At 38.9% G+C, this 19777-nt stretch overlaps 1 long non-coding RNA gene across 2 annotated transcripts; it reads right to left on the reverse strand.

Moving 5' to 3' along the window:
- Positions 1-1346: 1346 nt before the first annotated feature.
- Positions 1347-19777, reverse strand: LOC124238019 (uncharacterized). 2 transcript variants are annotated; one of them, XR_006888212.1, is made up of 6 exons: positions 18802-19777; positions 18063-18219; positions 17021-17167; positions 3460-3501; positions 3279-3344; positions 1347-1543 (listed from the first exon to the last, which is right to left on the reverse strand). It is a non-coding gene; the product is annotated as an uncharacterized LOC124238019 (long non-coding RNA). The 2 variants fall into 2 exon arrangements; XR_006888213.1 differs by lacking the exon at positions 3460-3501.

Consider the following 19777-nt stretch of genomic DNA (forward strand, 5'->3'; position numbering starts at 1 on the left):
GCTCCTGAGAGCCAGTTGTCAAATTTTCGGGAATTCTGTGAGCCTTTTGTTAAACACAGCCGTTGCTTAAAATAAATAATATAAACTGACAATGAAGTAAATTACATTAAAAACAAAGGTAATAAATGCATAACTCCACTCTTCCTAATTATTTTACTACATTTTACTATCATCTATGCACTTGAGGTTATTTATGCCTATTGCACGTTTGACGGAAATACCCCATGAAATTTGTGGCCCCACAGCTCTTCCCGAGCCCACGTCCCATGGCGTCGTGTTGCTAGTTTGAAACTGGCCTTGGTGGGAGTATTCATACCACAGACAAAGGCAAATACTGCAATCAGCGTTGTTCGGGTTTTTTTTCCTATCCCAGAGAGTCAGTTATTAAACATTTACCAGGACACCATGCTCCTGTGCAAGCTGAAAAAAAAGGAAGGAGAAGAACTGAGGGATGTTAGAGTTGTAAGGCACCATCGAGGAAGGACCGGGGAGAGGAATTCAGACCAAGGGGGTATGAAATTTCCACTAACTACAGACCTCTGCTCCTGAAGCTGAGTGCCAGTTAGAATTCCCCCAATTCTGAAGGAGCATCGCCACAATGGAACTTCCTCTACACCTTGACACAGCCTGCCACAGTGCTTTTCAACCAGGACACCTGTCACCAGGCCTCCTTACTGCCAAACACCTGTCTTTCGGGGCCTCTGTCAATTGCTTGCCGTTTTGCATAGCCCTGGCTCCTCACCTCATCACTGCTCAGACCTCACAGATTATGGACCCCGTTCAGTCACAGCTGATGATGTTTGCTTCCCTCCAGTCTTTTCCCCTCTGGATCAATCTCATTCTGTCAGATTTTCTTTCTGATCATAAATTCTTGCTGTTCCTAGACTAAGAGACACCTCATCGTGCTGTACCCACTGGCCCAAGGCTGACCTGACAGCCCGGTCATCTGACCCTAACCTTCCTGGTCTGGACAGTCCTGTTGAGGCCCTTTTCAAATCTCTTTCCATCACATGGGTGCGGCTACCAAACCATAAACATGGCATCCGTGGAAGGTCAAGGAAGGCTGGCCTCAATAGAAGACTCATAACGACATCTTAGCGCAAGATTAACTTTTATGGCTACATTTGAGTTTGCAAAAAGTATTTTTATAAAAATAGAATGACGTTTTCAAGGGGCTTAGAAGAAATTAACTGTTGTAAGTTTAAAAAAAAACTAGTCTAAGTATAGTTATAAACAGCAGAAACAAATGTGTGTACTGTATGAGAGGTAATTCGCAGATGATTAAATTAAAGTGACGCATAATACAGAAGCCAACAGGCACAAACTCACTTAACTCTTGACACAAATTATTAAACATCATCCTTTTATTGTGACCTGGTCTGTACACTGTCATGGGTTGAGGGAGATTAGTCATGTTGCTGGAGGAACAGACGTTCTGTTCTGAGGGAAACCACGAGAGCAGAGCCCATCACTCATAGGTAACTATAATGATTGCAGTGAGAAGCCCCGGGACTTCAGAAAGGAAGCCGTGTAACATAAGAAGCTGTAAACGAGATAATCCAAGCGTTAGCCAAGAGTGTTGAGAAAAGGGAAGGAAATTTGAGAGTACACCATGAAAAATTCAAGTACAACAAATAATTCAAAAACAATTGCAGTAGCAGTTTTTGCTGATTAGAAGTAATATTGGACTAAAGTTTTATTATTTTTTCTCACTGGTGATGGAAAGAATTGACTTTTATCCCCCTTGTTATTTTCCTTACTTATAAATTATTTATAAAATAATAAATTAGCTAAATAAAAAGATATTTGAATGCCCTCTTTCAAATTCTTTGTATGGAACTAGGTCTTGGGGCCTTTTTAAGGGGCCCTTTTTGTTTCTAAACACTTAGTGCTGCCTCCTGTGTGACAGCAGCAATAATTTACTGTACATTATAGCTTGCATTAGCCGAGAAGCTAAAGAAATATTTAGCCTCAACTTTGACATAGTGGAAGTACAGCCATAAAAAGATAGAGAGACAGTGCAGCAGCCTCAGGTATTTAGGTCTGAAACAGCGTTGGCTTCACATGTCTGTACCCACAGGTGCCACTGCTATCTTTAAAGATGGGATTTAGCCATAACGTTGGAAGCGACCATTATCTGTAACTGGCTACAATTTTATTCATTGATGAGATTATTAAGTGAAAAGTCAACATTATTTTTATTCTTGTTGGGGTCCCTTTACTTTAACTAACTTGGAATGGCTTCCAATGAACAGATATTTGACGTTTTAGAACCTTTTTGTCCTTACTTTAAAATAATTCTTTGCATATACGCTATCTGTGCCTCTGTAAGAATATGCTTATTCAAACAAAGTAACCTCATGGACAAGGCCTCCATCTGCCCTCAATCTGGTATATTCAGTAACACCCTTTTCCCTTCTTCCCTGGATGCTTATACAAATGCACGTGCATCCCTCCAAGCAGTATGTATCCCCATGAATACGTGACACTAAGAAAACCATCAAGATATAAGTCACTGGCCTATAAAGATGGCATATAAGAAAATGCAGTGCCCATTGGAAATTAAAATTTATGTGAATCTAGCTACACTCTAATGGGAACTTTTTTTCTAACTTTTTTTGGTAGTCAATAATACTAATCAATTTTCAAAGATCGGCAATCAACTTAGTGTTATTTCTTGTTTATAACATTCTCTGTTTCAAATGGGATCTAGAACGCATACAAAGATGTGTATAAGGCAATAGTGCTATTAGAACAAAAGTAAAGCATGTTAACAAATAAGAAAAGGGGAAACAAGAGTAACAGAATGTAATACATGTGGCATAATTATTTTAGTACGCCAGAGGTTAATGACCTGGAATGGACTTGCGACAGACTTAGGGAAGAAAGGGTAAGAGACGGGATGAGTGACGAGCCACCGGATGTTTGTAAAATGCGGTGGTTATGCTTGGTGCACATTTTTCTGCCCCTTTCCCCTTCATAAATCTTCTCTACAATGACAGATCCTTGAGGCTATATACATAGTCCTGAGGTATCTACGGAATGTCTATACTGCGTCCTGGGACCATGTCAGAATGCCTCAGTAAAGATATAACAACAGGATTTCACTTTCCATTCTGTTTCTGTTTTCTTTTGTACATTCTTTTCTCCTCTGGATGTTTTCCTTACTTAATCATTACTATGTGAACTAGATAATAGAAGGGGGAAAAAACCACTACCGTCACAGCACGTACACTACACCAGATGGGAAACAAAAATATGTTTGGTATAAATCTTACAGTGAGAACTGCAGAGACTCTGAAGAGATGGGTGCTCTCCGGGAGACACTGTCATTTCACATCATTCTAAAGAAAAGAGAGTTTCTTTAAAATTAGGAAAGACATGTAGATCCCTACTCTCCTTAAAGTTCAAAAGCTTAATTAAAATAAATATATAAAGTATACATATACACATAGATACCTTTATTTTCCTTTCTCTTCTCTCCTTTCCCCATCAGGATTTCTGAAGTATAGAAATAAAGTACTAGTTCAAAAGAGGAATTCTTAATAGCAGCATATTCACTGCCTTTCTTAATGTCACCTCTGGTTTTTCCATTTCTTGAATTTTAATGGTGTCTCTGCTACAAAACAAGATATTTTTCAAAAGAGCAGAGAATAATGCCTTTCTTTCCAAGAATTGCCAGTGCCTTGGCCATTTTTCCTTCCTATCATCTTAGCAATGCATGAGAAGTCTTCCTACCCACAGGAATTTTCCTACCTGCTACCTGAAATAAGGTAATTAAGGGACGGGCTCTCCTAGGAGCACGTTGAAAAATTTTTTAACTCCCTGAAAATTGATTTCACACTCAGTTACCAAATTTAGTCCCTCTTCCATTTTGCCCCTTCGAGGCAGCTATCTTGAGTTCATCTCAGTGAGGTCCCCGAAATCCTGGGCCACTCTTAAAATGACATCTGGGGGAGTTGGTCAGTGTCCCACTTTCAGAAACTTTTACAGGAGAAAAATCTGTATTATCTTTACCAAGGAGAGATTTAAATGTAGGTGAAAGAGATGATTTTTCAATGAAATAATGGGGAAGGAAGGCCAGAAATATAAAATGTCTTTGCTGCATTGCCTGGATGTAAATACCTTGAACGTCCAGTTTAAGTTTCGTCTGTCTGTTTTTAATGTTGTGAGTGGCCGGATGCATGAACATCCTTTAGCATTGATGGAAGCAGAATGAAGAAACTCATGACGCTATCTTCGCAATTTTCTGGTGTTGGCTGAATAGATTCTCTAAGCTCAAACTAGAAAACCCAATTTGTTTGCCCCTTGTGCCTGAGAAAAGCTGTCCACAGACCTACCAGTGCCTCCAGCTCTGCCTGTGTCTGCAAACTGGTGTCATTGTCTTATCTCAATCTGCTTACTTTAAAAAAAAACAACTCAAAATCCTCTCTAAACTTTCCTGTTTGCTTTGCGCTGTTCACAGTTCGACGTAACATCACACAAGGGCAGCCACTCCTTACCTCTAACTACGGAGCTTCTTCAACATGTACTCTTAGATAAAAAACAATTTTAAGCAGGGAATTGGAAAGTGAAAAAAAACCCACACTGTCAAACTATTTCTGTAGACCTGAAATATTTTTAAAAACTGCAAATATGCAAATAACCATATACGGCAGTTTCCATCAAATTAAATAGCTGTGTGTCAAAGGTCAGTCAATACACCAAATTGTAACCATTTCCAAGAGGACAATTTTCACTCAAAAACTGCTCAAACCTTCTTGCTACAGGTTTTATTAAGACACCTATAATATGTTTCATTTTGTAGAAACTGCTATGCATTGTATCTTTTAATAAATTCTTTTTGTCCCTGCTTGTCCTTTTCTTCCTCCCCTTTCCATCCCCTTCCTCCCTCTTTCCCTGCATGCCTTCCACCTTCTCTCCCTTTTACAGCTCTTTGACTGTTCCAATGCATTTGCGGGATTCCATCCCATGCTTCTTCAGAGAGGGAAGAAGTCCAGGTTTTGTACAGTGCGCAGGCATGATGTTTTAAGAAAAAGAGCCCAATCATTGGTGATGACCTAAAAATGTACTTTCTCTCCTCGGACTTGGGAATTTTCACTATAAGAACAGCTATTATATAGTGCACTTTTCCAGCAAAGTACCTGAAAGGAGGCCAATGCATTCTAACCGTCACCTGTATAAATGAGAAAAATTTTGAGCTGAAAACTGGTGATAGGATAAAAATATTTCCAACGTATTTACAATATACTTAACCCTATATGGGTCCTTTGTCCCAAGGGGAAGCAGATTTTCTAAACGGCCTAGCTTATTTTCAGACACACAGACAGCGCTTAAGTGACTTAGCAAGACTCCCGTGGTGCCATTTTGGCCTCAGCTGTAGCTCCCGTCTGGAAGGGGAAAGAATGGCTCTCTTCATCTCTGGCAACATGACCCACAGAGGGTTGGAAAAGAATTTCACACTAACCTTTTCTTTTACTTACATATATGATGCAGGTGTAGATCCCTCAATGAAAAGAAAAGGGAAATATGGTCTGGATAAACATTTACATTTTAATTTTCTCTTAATTTCTTGAGGCCCGTTATGTGTTTATCAAAGCGTATAACAGCTCTAAGTTAACAATGCAACAACGCGTCGTTAAATGTACACCAGATGTTCCTTTTCTGGCACCTATTACTGAGAGCCCTCAACTTGCCTGTCAAGGAGAGGAAAAAAATGTGTATTCTCCTTTAATAACCAACACTAACCCATCAAACCTAGAAGCAATAACAGAAAGGCTCTGCCACATTGCTTTGATAAAATACTGCCTGGAAACTCATTAGTGTAACGGGCTGCAGATGGACCAGCATCCCCACTCCTCAGCCACATTCTGGAGGAGCTGAGTAATAAAGACGCTCGACGGAAGGTTAAACCCAAGGATTGAGCTGCTGATGCAGTTCCAAATGATGGGCACGTCAGCTGCCCTTGCGAATCACAAATACAGAGGATTTGCGAGTTAAAGGAAATTGACGGCAAAGAGTATCAGCAAGCCCATTCAGAAAACCGGTAATTTTTTTGGAGATCATAAACTAAAATGATACAAAGAATGTTGGAGCAGATGGCTACAGGGGCATAAACATTCTAAAATGTTTGAGTTTTTTTAAAGGAGCTTTTTATGGAAGATGTGCGTTGGATCTTGGAATGGATTAAAAGTAGGCAAGTTATAACTAGTTCTTCATTTTTCTCTTGTCTGATTAATTTACCTCCCAGAGAGAAGTTACTTAAATGGACTTTCACAGAGCCACTGCAGCAAATCCCGTGAAAAGATGACGCGTTTCTCCTGTGGCTGATAGATTTATGGATAGTTCTCCAGATCAAATCTCAGCCTGGAAAACTGGTGATGGGGGCAGGTGAAGAACAGAAGTGAGTGGGAATGAACGTACGAGGAAAACTGGTGCTGTTCCTCAATTGAACCAAATTAATTGATTCAAATCTGCTTTCCTGTTTTTTTAGATCTTTTTTGAAGATTGGCACCTGAGCTAACATCTGTTGCCAATCTTCTTTTTTTTTTTTTCCTTCTTCTTCTCCCCAAAGCCCCCCAGTACATAGTTGTAATTCTAGTCGTGAGTGCCTCGTGAGTGCCTCGGGTTGTGCTGTGTGGGACGCCACCTCAGCATGGCCGGATGAGTGGTCCCATGTCCACACCCAGGATCCGAACCCACAGAACCCCGGGCACCAAAGCGGAGTGCAAACTTAACCACTTGGCCGTGGGGCCGGCCCCTCTGCTTCCCTGTTTTATAGGCAATATTATGAATTTTAGATTGCGAATGTCTTCGACGTAAAGTGGAATCAAAACTCTTTAAATGTTGGAATGTTCCATGCAGTTGCCTTCTGTGAGGGGAAATGTTCTCTTTTACCCAAACTGATAAACTCACGGTTTATTCAGGGAAAAGAAATCAGAAATAATAAAGTTAAAAGGAGCTGTAAAATTGCTTTGAAATATGCAGAGCACACATTTTCAAGGCCAAACCTTTGCCCAGCCACAATTTATGGATGAAGTTCAGAGCGTGAAAGTGGCCTCCGAGAAGCTCGGGCCCTGGGGCGGGGTATTTGGGGTTTCATCTCTCTTCTCCTTTAATTCTCCTTTCCTCCTATTTTACCTTGTAAGTGAAAACAAAGTGCATTGAAGGTCTGTTAATGTAGTATTAGCGTATTGAAGCTCTGACTTCACCGATGAAATGCAGAAATCCTCTGTTGGGCAATTTCCAAAGGTCATTTATTCAGCCTTTCAAAGTGCTGTTTAGATGGCTCAGGTGACACTGGGCCTTCTGTTGAAAGGAATCTGGGAACGGAGCTGATAGCAGGATCTGTGACACCCACAGGTCCATTCAGCATGAGGCGGGATAGGATGCTTAATGATCCATTATATCCTCCCACAAAGGAATTTCTGGACCTGCCATTTGAGAGCTATGCCACTGAGCTATGATTCCTGTAATTGGAAAATGAAGTTCTGCCTCCCACTGCGTGATCTGTTGAGTCTTTCAGTACTGAGACGAAAATAAAGAAATTAGCATAAATAGCACAGATTACAGACATGGTTGTTTCTGAAACAAAATTAATAAAAGCAACTGACCCGGATGTTTTGGGACATTTCCAAATTCTGTTGGTTTGAATATATTTAAAGGATTATTATTCTGAGCACTAGGAACTAGGGTACTAAAAGAATGGTTTTGAATAAAAATGTGTTCGAAGCTTTATATATACATAATACATACAAAAAATATATAACACATATATAATGACATATATAATACATACAGAAAAAGCATGAATCACAAGTTAACAACTGGACACAACCGTGCACCACCAATTAGCCCTATAAACAGAACAGTATTGGGACTCAAGAAGCCCTACAGGGTCCCCTCCCAGTCATTGTGCCACCTTTCTCCTTGAAGATAATGATTAGTCTCACCTCTGTCACAATAGACTAGTTTTGTTTCTAAGCTTTATATCACTACCATCACACATTATATTTTGTATATTTATTTATATACATATCTGAAACCTTTCACTAGCTTTAAATAGCTTTATATAACTACCATCATGCATTATATTTTGTGTGTGCGTCTATATACATATATATGAACTCTGTCACTCCACGTTATGTTCATGAGATTCCTCCATGCAATAATTTTTCATTTTCACTGCTCTGTAGCTTCCATTGAATGAATATACTGCAATTTATTTATTCTAATGGTTAAGGATATTTGTGCTGCTATCAGTTAGGTTATTATGAACAATGCTTCAAGGGCATTCTTACACATATTGGACAGATACCTGTCCAATTGGAAGATATTCAGCTTTGGTAGATAATGCCAGTTTTCCAGCATGGGTTGTACCATTTTCAGTTCCACCCTAAGTATGTGAATTCCTGCTTCTCAAATCATTGTGTGGTCAGTTTGCTTAAGTTTCAGCTATTGTGGTAGGTGTGTAGTGTATCTCATTGATTTATTTTCCCTGATGATTGATAGCTGAATGCTGTTTCACATATTTACTGGCAATTTGAATATCCTCTCTCTTATGTAGTCCCTATTTAGCTTTCTTATCAATTTTTTAAATTGCATTGTTTTTTTCTTACTGATGTGTGAGAGAATTCATTACGTATTCTATATATGTGTCCTTTGTTATCTTTATCACAAATACCTTCTTCCATTATGTAGATTGTCTTTCACTCTTTAAATGTGTCTTTGATGAAAAGAAGTTCTTAATTTTTTTTTTTTTTTTGAAGAAAGTTAGCCCTGAGGTAACATCTGCTGCCAGTCCTCCTCTTTTTGCTGAGGAAGACTGGCCCTGAGCTCACATCCATGCCCATCTTCCTCTACTGTATATGTGGGACGCCTGCCACAGCACGGCTTGATGAGCTGTGTGTATGTCTGCACCCGGGATCGGAACCTGCGACCCCCAGGCCGCCCAAGCAGAACGTGTGCACTTAACCGCTGGACCACCGGGTCAGCCCCAGTTTCTTAATTTTAATTTAGTCAATGTTTCTTTCATATATCATTAGTGTCTTTTGTGTCCTTTTTAAGAAATCTTTGCCTCCCCAGCATCATAAAGATATTCCCCTGTGTTATGTCTAGAAGCTCTATCATTTTATTTTCACATTTAAACCTGTAATCCATCTGGAATTGATATTTGTGAATGATCAAGAGGCATTTTTTCCCCATATGGATATTCAATTTGCCCAATACTAGGTGTCAAAAAGATTGCCTTTTACAGACAGCTGGGCAGTGCCTCCTTTGTCACAGATGTGTAGATATATGTGTGTGTAGATGCTGTCGGGAAGAAAGACACTTTCCCTCCTCCCTTTCGAAGTTCTTCTGACTGGTCTAGGAATTAAATTGACATGAGACAGATTTAATTATGCACTTATGGAACCCCAAAGATATAAGGTTCCCAGACATTCAGGAAATTGAGGCTTACACGCAGTCCTGAGCTGAGGAGAAGATGTGCAGGGCTCTGAGACTTCAAAGGGGAGGAAGACAATTTACAGGAAGATGGGAAAAGCAAATGTTTGGTAAACCAATGTTTGCGACGCCATGCAGAGACGAAAGGACACAGAGAGGACTTTGACCAAACAGGCCTTCCTAAGTTTCCCCCACCTGGCTTATATTCTCTGCAGATGTCTCTGATGACAGCTCTTCTTCCTGGAAGGGGCCCTTAGTCTAAATTCTTGAAGGCAATTAAAGGGAAGGTAAAAAGCAAAACTTCCTGAGTCTTTTTGTTTCTTAAATATAATTTGAATAATCCTTAAAATAATCTTCATGCCAAAGAGACACATTTTGGGGTGGCAAATGTTGCTGCCCTGTAATCTGTTGGCACATTGGAGTTACTTTAGATCTATGTATCAGTTTGGGAACGATTAGCATCTTTATAATATTGAAACATCCAATCAGTGAACTGAGGGAGTCCCTCCATTTCTGTAGGTCTTTTTTATTTTTCTCAAAAATATTTTTTGATTTTTTTGTGTAGAGGCCGTACACATTTTTATAAGATTTACTCATAGGTATTTTATGTTTGTGATGCAATTGTAAAAGATATTTTTGTTTGTTTCATCCTATGTTTGTTGCTTATATAGAAACATACAAGGCAACCTTGATAAAATAACTTTCTAATTCTAGTGGTTAATGAGTCCTTTGTGTTTTCTACATATACCACCATATTGTCCATGAATAACAATTTTCTTCCTTCCTTTCCATACCTTGTCCATTTCGTTTATTTTTCCTGCCTAATTCCACCTGCAGTAAAAGTTTGAGTAGAAGCGATAACGGTGGGCATACTTGTCTCGATCCAGCCCTGGGGGAGGGGAAGGGGACGAGATTTACGGTATTTTACTACTAAATATGATATTTTCTGTATGTTTTTGTAGGTGCCCTTTATTAAAGAAGTCGTTTGTATTTAGTTTGCTAAAAAAAATTTTAGCTTGAATGTATAGCAAATTTAACAAATGCTCTTCTGTCTATTGAGATAATCCTACGATTTTCTCAATTATTCTGTCAAAGGGATCAATTATGTTGATTGATTGAGTGTTAAACTAATCTTGTATTCCTTGAATAAACCCATCTTTGCCACGATGTATCATGATCCCTTTTATATATTCTATGTTATTTCCTAATATTTTGTTTGGGATTTTTCACAATTATGTTCATAAGTGAGACTGACCAGAATTGTTTTTTTGTAACATTCTTGTAAGGTGTTAATGTTAAAGTTATGCTGGGCTCAAAAAAACCAAACCAAAAAAACAAAACTAGGAAGCGTTCCCTCTTTCTCCATGCTCTAAAAGAGTTTGTGAAAAATTGGTTTTGTTTCTCCCTTAAATGTTTGAAAGAATGTTAGAGAAGCCATCTTCTCCTGAAGTTTTCTAAAGGTTTTTATTTACATATTTTATCATTTAATGTCTTTAGTAGTTAGAGTATTAAACATATTTGTAATTTCTTCTTGGCTTAGTTTTAGTAAGTTTTTTTAAAGAATTTACTTATTTCTTTTAAATTTTCAAAATTATTGTCATGCAGTTGCTTATACCATCTGCTCATTCTGTTTTTGAGGACAACAGAATCTATATTAACAACCCACTATTCATGCTTATATTGATTCTCTCTCTCTCTGCCCCACCAGAGATCAAATATTTTTCCAGCCCATTCTCTCCCCTATCTCTTCCTGGCATATCTCCAATGATATACGTTAAACCTTCTGATATTCACTCACAGGTGTCAGAAGCTGTTTATGTTTTTTCCATTTCTTTCTAGCTTCTTCATTTCGGGTTATTTCTATTGATCTCTCTTTCAGTTCACCTCCACTTTCATCAGTCATCTCCCTTCTGCTAATTACATCCATTTTTAAAATTTTCGATGTTGTATATTTTTCAAGTTCTAGAATTCCATTTGATTATTTCTAGTGTCAATTTCTCTGCTGAGATGTCCTATCTTTTCGTTCATCATGAGCCTATTTCCTTTTCATCCTTGAGCGCAGATACAATGGCTGCTGTAAAATTAGATGGTGCTGATTCCCACACCTGGGAAGTGAGTGTGCCCACTTTCAGTCTCCACTGACTGTTCTTCTCTTGAGAATAGGTCACATTCTCCTGCTTCTTCATGTGTTGAGGAATCTTGAATTACATGCTGGACATTGTCGTTGTTATGTTGTGAGACTCTGGATTCTGTGTAGCCCCTCAGAGGAGCACTGATATTTTCATTTCAGTAGGCCTTTAGACTGGTGGGAGTGAGACTGCATACTCTATCTCCTGGGTGGCAGCTCAAAGCTCTGTCCCATTCTTTTCTCCTTGGCTGGAGTCTGCCCCACGCGTGCCTGGCTCAGGGCTCAGCGAGAGATTTGGGCAAAGATTATACATAGAATTTGAAGCTCCCCCCTCAGGTCTTCTCCAGGATTCTCCACTCAATTTCTAGTGACTGTGGTTGTCCTTAACTCCATTCCCCAAATCTTTAGGCAAAAAGATTATGGGTTTTCTATTACAGTTATAGCTGCCCCATTGGTATAAACTGAATGTTTGTGTTCCCCACCACCACCAAATTCAACTGTTGAAAGTCTAACCCCTAGTGTGTCTGGAGTTAGACATGGGGCCTCTGTGGAAGTAATTAAGGTTAAATGAGGTAATAAGAGTAGGGTCCTGATTCAACAGGATTAGTGTCCTTATAAAAAGACACGCCAGAGAGCTCTTTCTTTCTCCACACACATACAAAGAAGAGGTCATGTGAGATGGCGGCCATCAGCAACCCAACCAGACACCAACCCCACTGGCGCGTTGCTCCCAGAATTCCAGTCTCCAGACCTGTGTGAAAACAAACTTCTGTTTCAGTCCCCCAGTCTGTGGTATTTTGTTACGGCAGGCCAAGCAAACTAGTACATCTGTGGAATCCTGATTTCACCTCTTCTCAGGGTAAAAGCCATAAAACTAGGCAAATTCCCTTCTCCCAGAAGTTGACTTCCTTCCAGAATCTATCTGCTTTTGTTCACTCTCCAATGACCTCAGTTGTTGGTTTTCATATTTTATCCAAAGTTTATACATGTTATCTGAAGAAGAGTCAGGTCTGCTATGAGGATAATATCTTAATTATCCTTCTTTTTGTGTTTGTTTGGGAGGCCTAATTTACTAAGTTCTTTTTTCCAATCTGCTGAAATGGACTTAGATCACTGGTTTTTTGTACACTTCTTGTTTAACATGGATAATGTGGTTAGTGTGCTCTTCTCATCTTTTGTATTGCTTATTAAACTTTTCAACTGCTTGTTCTATTATTTACTGAATGAGGCTATTAAAATCTCACACTAAGCTTATGGAAACAACTATTTCTTCTTTTAGTTCTGATTTTTTGCTTTATATATTTTCAGTGTATGTTATTAGATTTAATTTTTCTGGATTTTAATTATTCTATATTTTGGAGAATTATCCTTTTTAATAGTATAAAACATACTTTTTTATCTCTACTAATACTTCTTTCTTTAAAGACTATATGTCTGATATTGTCTGATATTCTTATAAATAACCCAACTTCGTTTTGCTTAGTGTTTGCGTGAAATTTTTCCATTCCATTTCCATATAGAAAGGAAAATCTTTCAGTTTTCTTATATTTAAGTCCTTTTAAAATGAGCAGCATAAGGTTAGATTCTGTATTTGTCTTTCACCTGGCTATCTGCACCTCATAAGTGGAATACTGAGGTATTTTGTCTATTTACATTTAATATTTTTACTGACATTTTTTGGTTTAAATCTATCATCTTACTATCTGCTTTCTATTTGCCCATCCATTCCATATTTTGTTTTTACCTCCTTTCTTACCTTTTATTGGGTTAATTAATCACATATTTTAAAAAATCTATTCCATTCTGCCGGCTGGTTATTTATAACATTCTGTTTAATATTTCTAATAGTTTGACTTGAGGTTTGCACTTGCATTCTTGGCCAGTTGGAGCTAATAAAAGGTCGTTCATAGACCACTGCCCAGACAGTGCAGGGACCTTAAAACAATTGAAATCCTCCTCCCACCTGGTACCTCATGTCCTGTTGTTATTATGACTTTAATTCCACATATATTTAAAAGCTCACAACACACTATTATTATTATTTTATAGTGCCAAAATTCATTCAATTTACTCACATATTTACCCTTTCTGTTGCTCTTTAGTCCTTCTGTACTTCCCTGCTTCCATCTGGGGTCATTTTCCTTCTGCCTAAAGAAATCCCATTAGTGTTTCTTTTAGTGTAGATCTACTGGTAACAGATTCATCTAGTTTTGTTCTTTGTTTGTTTTATTATATTTTTGCCCCCAAAAAATCTTTGTAATGTCTTTATTTTTGCAGGATATTTTTGCTTCATATAGAATTCTAGGTGGGCATTTTTTTCTTCTGGTTTTTGAAGCTATTCCAATCACCTGGCTTCTATCGTTTCTTTGAAAACTTTGCTGCCATTATGATTGCTGCTCCTTTGAAGTAATATGACTCATTTCTCTAGAGTCTTAGGATTTGTTCTCAACTTCTGTTTCAGCAATAGTCTGTGATGTGCTTAGATATGATTTTCTTTGTATTTCCCACCTTACTTTTAGTAGCATCTTGAATCTAATGCTTGATCTTTTGTCAGTAGGGGGAAATTCTTAACCATTGTCTCTTGAAATAATACTTCTTCCCTATTGGCACACCAATTACATGTATCTTGAACCATTTTACCACATCCTATATGTCACTTATGCTCTTTTCTGTATTTTCCATTCTTTCATATCTCTATAGCTTATTTTAGATATTTTTGTCTGACCTATCTTTTAGTTCATGCATCCTTTCTCTATCTGTGTCTTATCTGCTGCTAAATCCATCTAGGAATTCCTAATTTTGTTTTTATCTTTCAGTATTAGAGTTTCTATTTGATCTTTTTAAAAGATAATTTCCAATTCTCTACTAAAATTTTCCATCATGCCATTTAATTTCTAACTCCTTTTCTAATATCCACAATATAAGATCCCCTGAATCTATTTTTCTGGTGCCTATTTTTCCTCTTTCTTTTTATTTTTCAATTCTTATTTTTTATATGCCTGCTTGTGTTTGATTAATTACTAGATGTTGTACATAATCGAGGTCAGTCAAGGCTCTGGTGATGACGTTGTCCTTCAGTGAGGATTTGCTTTTGTTCCGGCGGGTATTTGAAGAGGAGTCACTCACTTCTCAATCGAGAACTGAACTTGTTTAAAGCTGAGCTCCAGCCTTTGTGAGGCCTGGTGCATTTCTACTTTGCCCTCCATCATGAGGCACAGCCCTTCAGGAGTGCAACCAAACATCTGGAGTAGTGAGCCCTGCGCTCCGCTATTCGTCCTTCAGTCCCATGGGACTGCCAAGATTCTGCCTGCCTTCTCAGCCTCTCGGCTTCACATTAAAACTCCCAAAGGCTTTGCCCGATGGCAGCCTCCTCTCTCTAGGTTCTCCTTCTCTCTGGGGTCTTAGCCCCTCAGAGTTTTCTTTCCAAATCAGTTTTTCGATTTATTTTTTCTTCCAGCTTTTCTCCTTTATCTCAGGGGTAGGGCTCAACTAATGACAATTAGTCCACCACAGCCAGAAGTCTCCAATATATTGTGATGAAGAAATGTTTTTAAACCTTAAGATTTTATCCAGCCTAACAGAACCACAAACTAAAAATTGTACTTTGACATATGTTAAAGAACCAAAGGTTAATCTCTCTCTGAATTTTGACCCAATTTGTTTAAATATACCAGTAACAAAGTTAAAGCAATTACTTTCACTTTATTTTTCAATAACTTTAGCAAATGTTAGTTTCTTCATATTATGGGATGAGCACTCTTAGGAATCACAGGTCCACAGCGCATGAGACACACAGGGTCCCCACTCTCATACAGCTTACGATGTCCTACACTTACAGAGCTGTAAATCCAATATGGTTTTAGCAGCTACGTAGCTGTTACAAAGACGAACATATAGTGGAATCCTTCCTTCCTTGCATTGTGTGAGTCAGCTTCAGCTTGGGATCAGCTACCAAAAGACTAACTATAAAACCACCCTCCCATCTTTGCAGAACAGGCATCACATGGAGGTGCCCGAGTAGGTGACATACGGGCCCAAAGCAAAGAGGCAGACCCCATACCGAGTGAAAAGCAGCTACTTGATGAAAAAAAAATAAAGACAAAAAACAGAGCAAGCGTTTGTTTGACCCTACTGTAAGGGAGAAAAATCAACTGAATCCAATTCTGTACTTAGGCTGAACTATACAACTCAGTCATGGAGGCAGACAGTTAACTATTGCAAGAAGAACTACGCTACAAGGAAATGGCGCCCTGACCGACATGAGCGTATAGCAGGACTAGCATGTGGTCCACAACAAAAATTAAGCCAAATCTTAGTAGTCAAAGAAGAGTAACCTGGCCCAGACCAGTAAATCGTTAGAGATTGATATCACTCCCACCATATGTGATATTTCTGCTTATTCCAGATGATACTAAGTGTTGGGAGTTAACTTTATATTCTTTTATTCCATAAATTATTTAGTTATTCTCAATGAGATCTTTTTACTGTGTTCGTAAAGTCTCAAATTAAAGAACGACCAAGTTATCCAATACATCAGGGGTTGTTAACACGAAGACCTGCTTAGGAGCTATCAGTGAGTTGAAATTTTATACCAAATTTTGTGTGGATGTGTGACTAAGCATTTTTCTGGGGAGAGGGTTTAAAGCCTTCTTCTGTTTCTTGAAAGAGTCCATAACTCCAAAAAAGTTTCAGGACCACTGCTGTCCCATGAGGATCTGGAGTCAGGTGCCCAGAGTGAATGAAAGAGGGAAAGTAACCCCGCAGAGTCCTGTCTCCACAAGGTTTCCTTTCACAGAGTATGCCGGGCTTCACGATGGAAAGCGACAATCAGCACCGCTCTCCGGCTCCTCCGAGTTATTGTTTCAACCCAGCCACCTCAAATAGTCTGCTGTTATAGCAGTTTTTTGTAAACTTGGGGTCTTTTTCTGCCTTATGTCACTAGCTTTAGTTTACTGGAAAAAAATCAAGATTGGGAGACTGTTATTATGAAGGAAAACAGACTTCTTCCAGTAGAATCAATATCTATAAAAATTGTTCTCCCACTACCAATTTTTAAAATAGCAATGAACTATAGAATAGTTTCATTTTAAAGCCTATAGGTTGCTCCATACAAGTTTTTAAAGCTCATATTTTTTTCAAATATGGCATTTGTTAAATGTTACCACATTGAGATTTTTATCAGTATACTGCTATTAAAATGTAGTTTGTAGTTTTCTAACTCAGAAAGATTTAACAAATTTGAATCAAACTTGCTAGAAAGTAATCGTGAAGTCAAGTTGATTTGCAATATGCTGGTACGTGAAACCACACCAGGTCTGTCAGGGCTGCGGGAATTCAGATTGGAGTTATACCCACTTGACATCACTATAATCCGGCATTGCCTTATTTACAAAATAGCTTTTGGCTAGACATTTTGTGGTACTTACAAAAGGAGAAATGTGAAATTACCTAATTTGCGCTGGCTCCTGGTATAGTAATTTCACGTGAACCGATATTCCTTTAGGCTGCCACGTTGCATTTTAATTAGAATCCTTCATTTTTGGACAATGACTGGAGAATAACTCAGCCGACCTTGAGTTTCTTAATCGTCACTCCCTGGTAATGAATGAATCAACAAAGGGAGTAGTTTTAGTTTCCAAGTCTGAATCTAAATGTGACATTCCTCCACGTTTAATTGCAGTCCATTCAGTTTTAAAAGACCATTTTGCAGAATAGCTAGGGCTGAATGGAGGCAATTTCTAGAAACATTCTTTACATATAGTCAACATGTCCCTGAAAACAAATGCTAGGGCATAGGATTATGTGATTAGTATTTTTTAAAGCACTTAATCCATCCTTCTTGAATTTCAGTTATTTTTTTTAAAGGAAAATCACTTTCCTAAATATAAGCAAATGCAGGTCTAGAAATAGTTGAGACAAAATTATCAAATAGCATTAACGTTATACCTGTAATCAAACCCCAGCCCCATATGTAGCCTTACCATTGATTTGAAGAACTTCCTTTATTACCTGACAAGCTTGCTCATTCTGTCCATTCATTTCGATTTTGTTGGGCTTTCAGCCATGCCTGTAATGTTGCTGAGGAGTAAAATATCTTTCATAACCAGAATCATAAATCTTTCTTATAACCATGAGACTATATCTTTATGGCCATAGATCATTTTAGTTACTGTCAAAAAGTGCCATCATATCACGTTACAAATTAGAAAACCGAAAGACAGTGCATGGTGGCAATACCTATTATGTGTGGGCAGGAAAATGATTTTCCTTTCTCATAAGCCAACATTTCTAATTACAAATACTTTTTAGACACATAGAAATGATGTGGATATGTGTTTGGCCAAATTGTGAAAGCACAACTAGGTTAATGTGAGGAAATAAAACTGATATTTATGAAAAAGTACTCTTTCAAATGGAGACGGTAAAAAACAGACAAGGAAAAGAAGGAAATTGACCCTTTCAATTAATACGGATGAGAGAAAAAGATTACCTTTCTGATCTCAATCTCCCACACAAAGGTTGGGCACAGATTCACTAACGAGACAACTCTTGAGTTTCTTCTTGGCCAGAACTGATGGTCGTCCAGACGTTCAACGGATGCCCCTTATCGATGTTCTGAATGTATGGTCATTATTAAGTTACTCATCCTACGAAAAGAAAATAGAAATTTTGATTAATAGATGTTAAACCTTTTTGTTGTTTTATTTAAACCCTCTTCTTGCTTTCAATCTAACGTAACAGTAGTTGCATATTTTTTTTCTCTGCTTTATCTCCCCAACGCCCCCTGTACACAGTTGTATATCTTAGTTGCAGGTCCTTCTAGATGTGTGTAGTTATATTTTTAAAGCACTTTCTTTCCTTAGAATTCATAGTATCTGCTGTGTCCTGGACGTCACAAAACCATGGAAGAGAGTTGGCTGTGGCCCTCATGTCCCATGCCTGTCCCATAACACAGCTGTGCATGGAAGGGCTTTTACGTGATGGGGCGTCGAGGGAGGGTGGTGGAAAGAGAAAGGGAACTCAGGCAAGCTTTTGTGCCCCTCTTTGTCTCTTTGTCCTTAAATGCATTTCCCAGCTTCCCCTGTACCGCAGGGGTGCTGATCCTGGGAACTCAGGCTTACCAGGCTCCTTTGCCACCTGACTGCCAGGCAGCTTTAGCAACGGGAAATACGAGAAGGAGACAGGAAGCAGAAGAAAGTGAGAAGCCATATTATTTCTCCTCCTCTCACCAGCTTTCGTGGCTACTCCAGCAGCAGCAGCTCTGCTCCATACCTCCAGCTTTCTCTAGGCATGTCCGCTGCAGTTCCAGCTTCCTGGGTGGCCCCTGCTCCAGGCTTTGATGCTCCACCCCTTTCCTCTGTCTCTTCAGCCCCACGAGAGGCGGTCATCCGGAGGCTGCTCATCTCTGGGCTGCCTTGCTGTTCCCTGCTTGCTCTTCTAGTGCTTCCAACCTTCGTAACCAGGGCAACTAGGGCATCCCAAGTTGCTGTTACAGATACGAGGTCCACTTCCCTCTATATGCCCCGACCTGTAGTTTCTTTATCGAATAAAAAGGAGTCTGCAATCCTCGGAGAGGGAGAGGAAATGCAGTGACCCAAGTTGACATGGATAAATAAAAGTTTTAAGGAAAAGGAGAATACAGGTAAAACTGACACTTGCCAGCACTACATACACACGTGCACACAGACACACATACACATACAAATGCTAATTGAAAAAATAGGCAGTTAACTTTCTCTGCATAACTGGTCCTTCCTGACCTCCGCTTTCTTTTAATCAAAAGCTCAGAGAGATGGATTCGGAATAGTACTGTATCACCATTTTTCCATGTAGGTCCCCAAGGTCCACGCGTAGAGTTAATTCCCCTCTCTGGCTACCAAAGATGCGAGGAAGAGCAGTGTTGACAGTGACTCTGGCCCTGGTTGTAGCAGGAGGTTAATGAAGCCAAAGACATGTGCTTGGAGAGCCTGAAACTCCCACTGAGAGTTAATTTTGTTTGCCCATTTCCTAATGGTCTATGTAGTCATTAGGCTTACTGCTGTTTAGCACTTGATGCATTTTCTTTTTACTTTTGGCTTTTGTTATCCAGGGGTCAGAGCTGAAAGCATCTAGTACTTAAAATTACTGAGTGGTTTTCTAATGGTCACAGTATGTGGGAACTGTACACTCTGCAAAGCTAAATGTCATTTGGCACAAATTATCCCA

This window comes from Equus quagga, chromosome 4 (genome assembly GCF_021613505.1).
Source record: "Equus quagga isolate Etosha38 chromosome 4, UCLA_HA_Equagga_1.0, whole genome shotgun sequence".
In the NCBI taxonomy this organism is placed as follows: domain Eukaryota; kingdom Metazoa; phylum Chordata; class Mammalia; order Perissodactyla; family Equidae; genus Equus; species Equus quagga.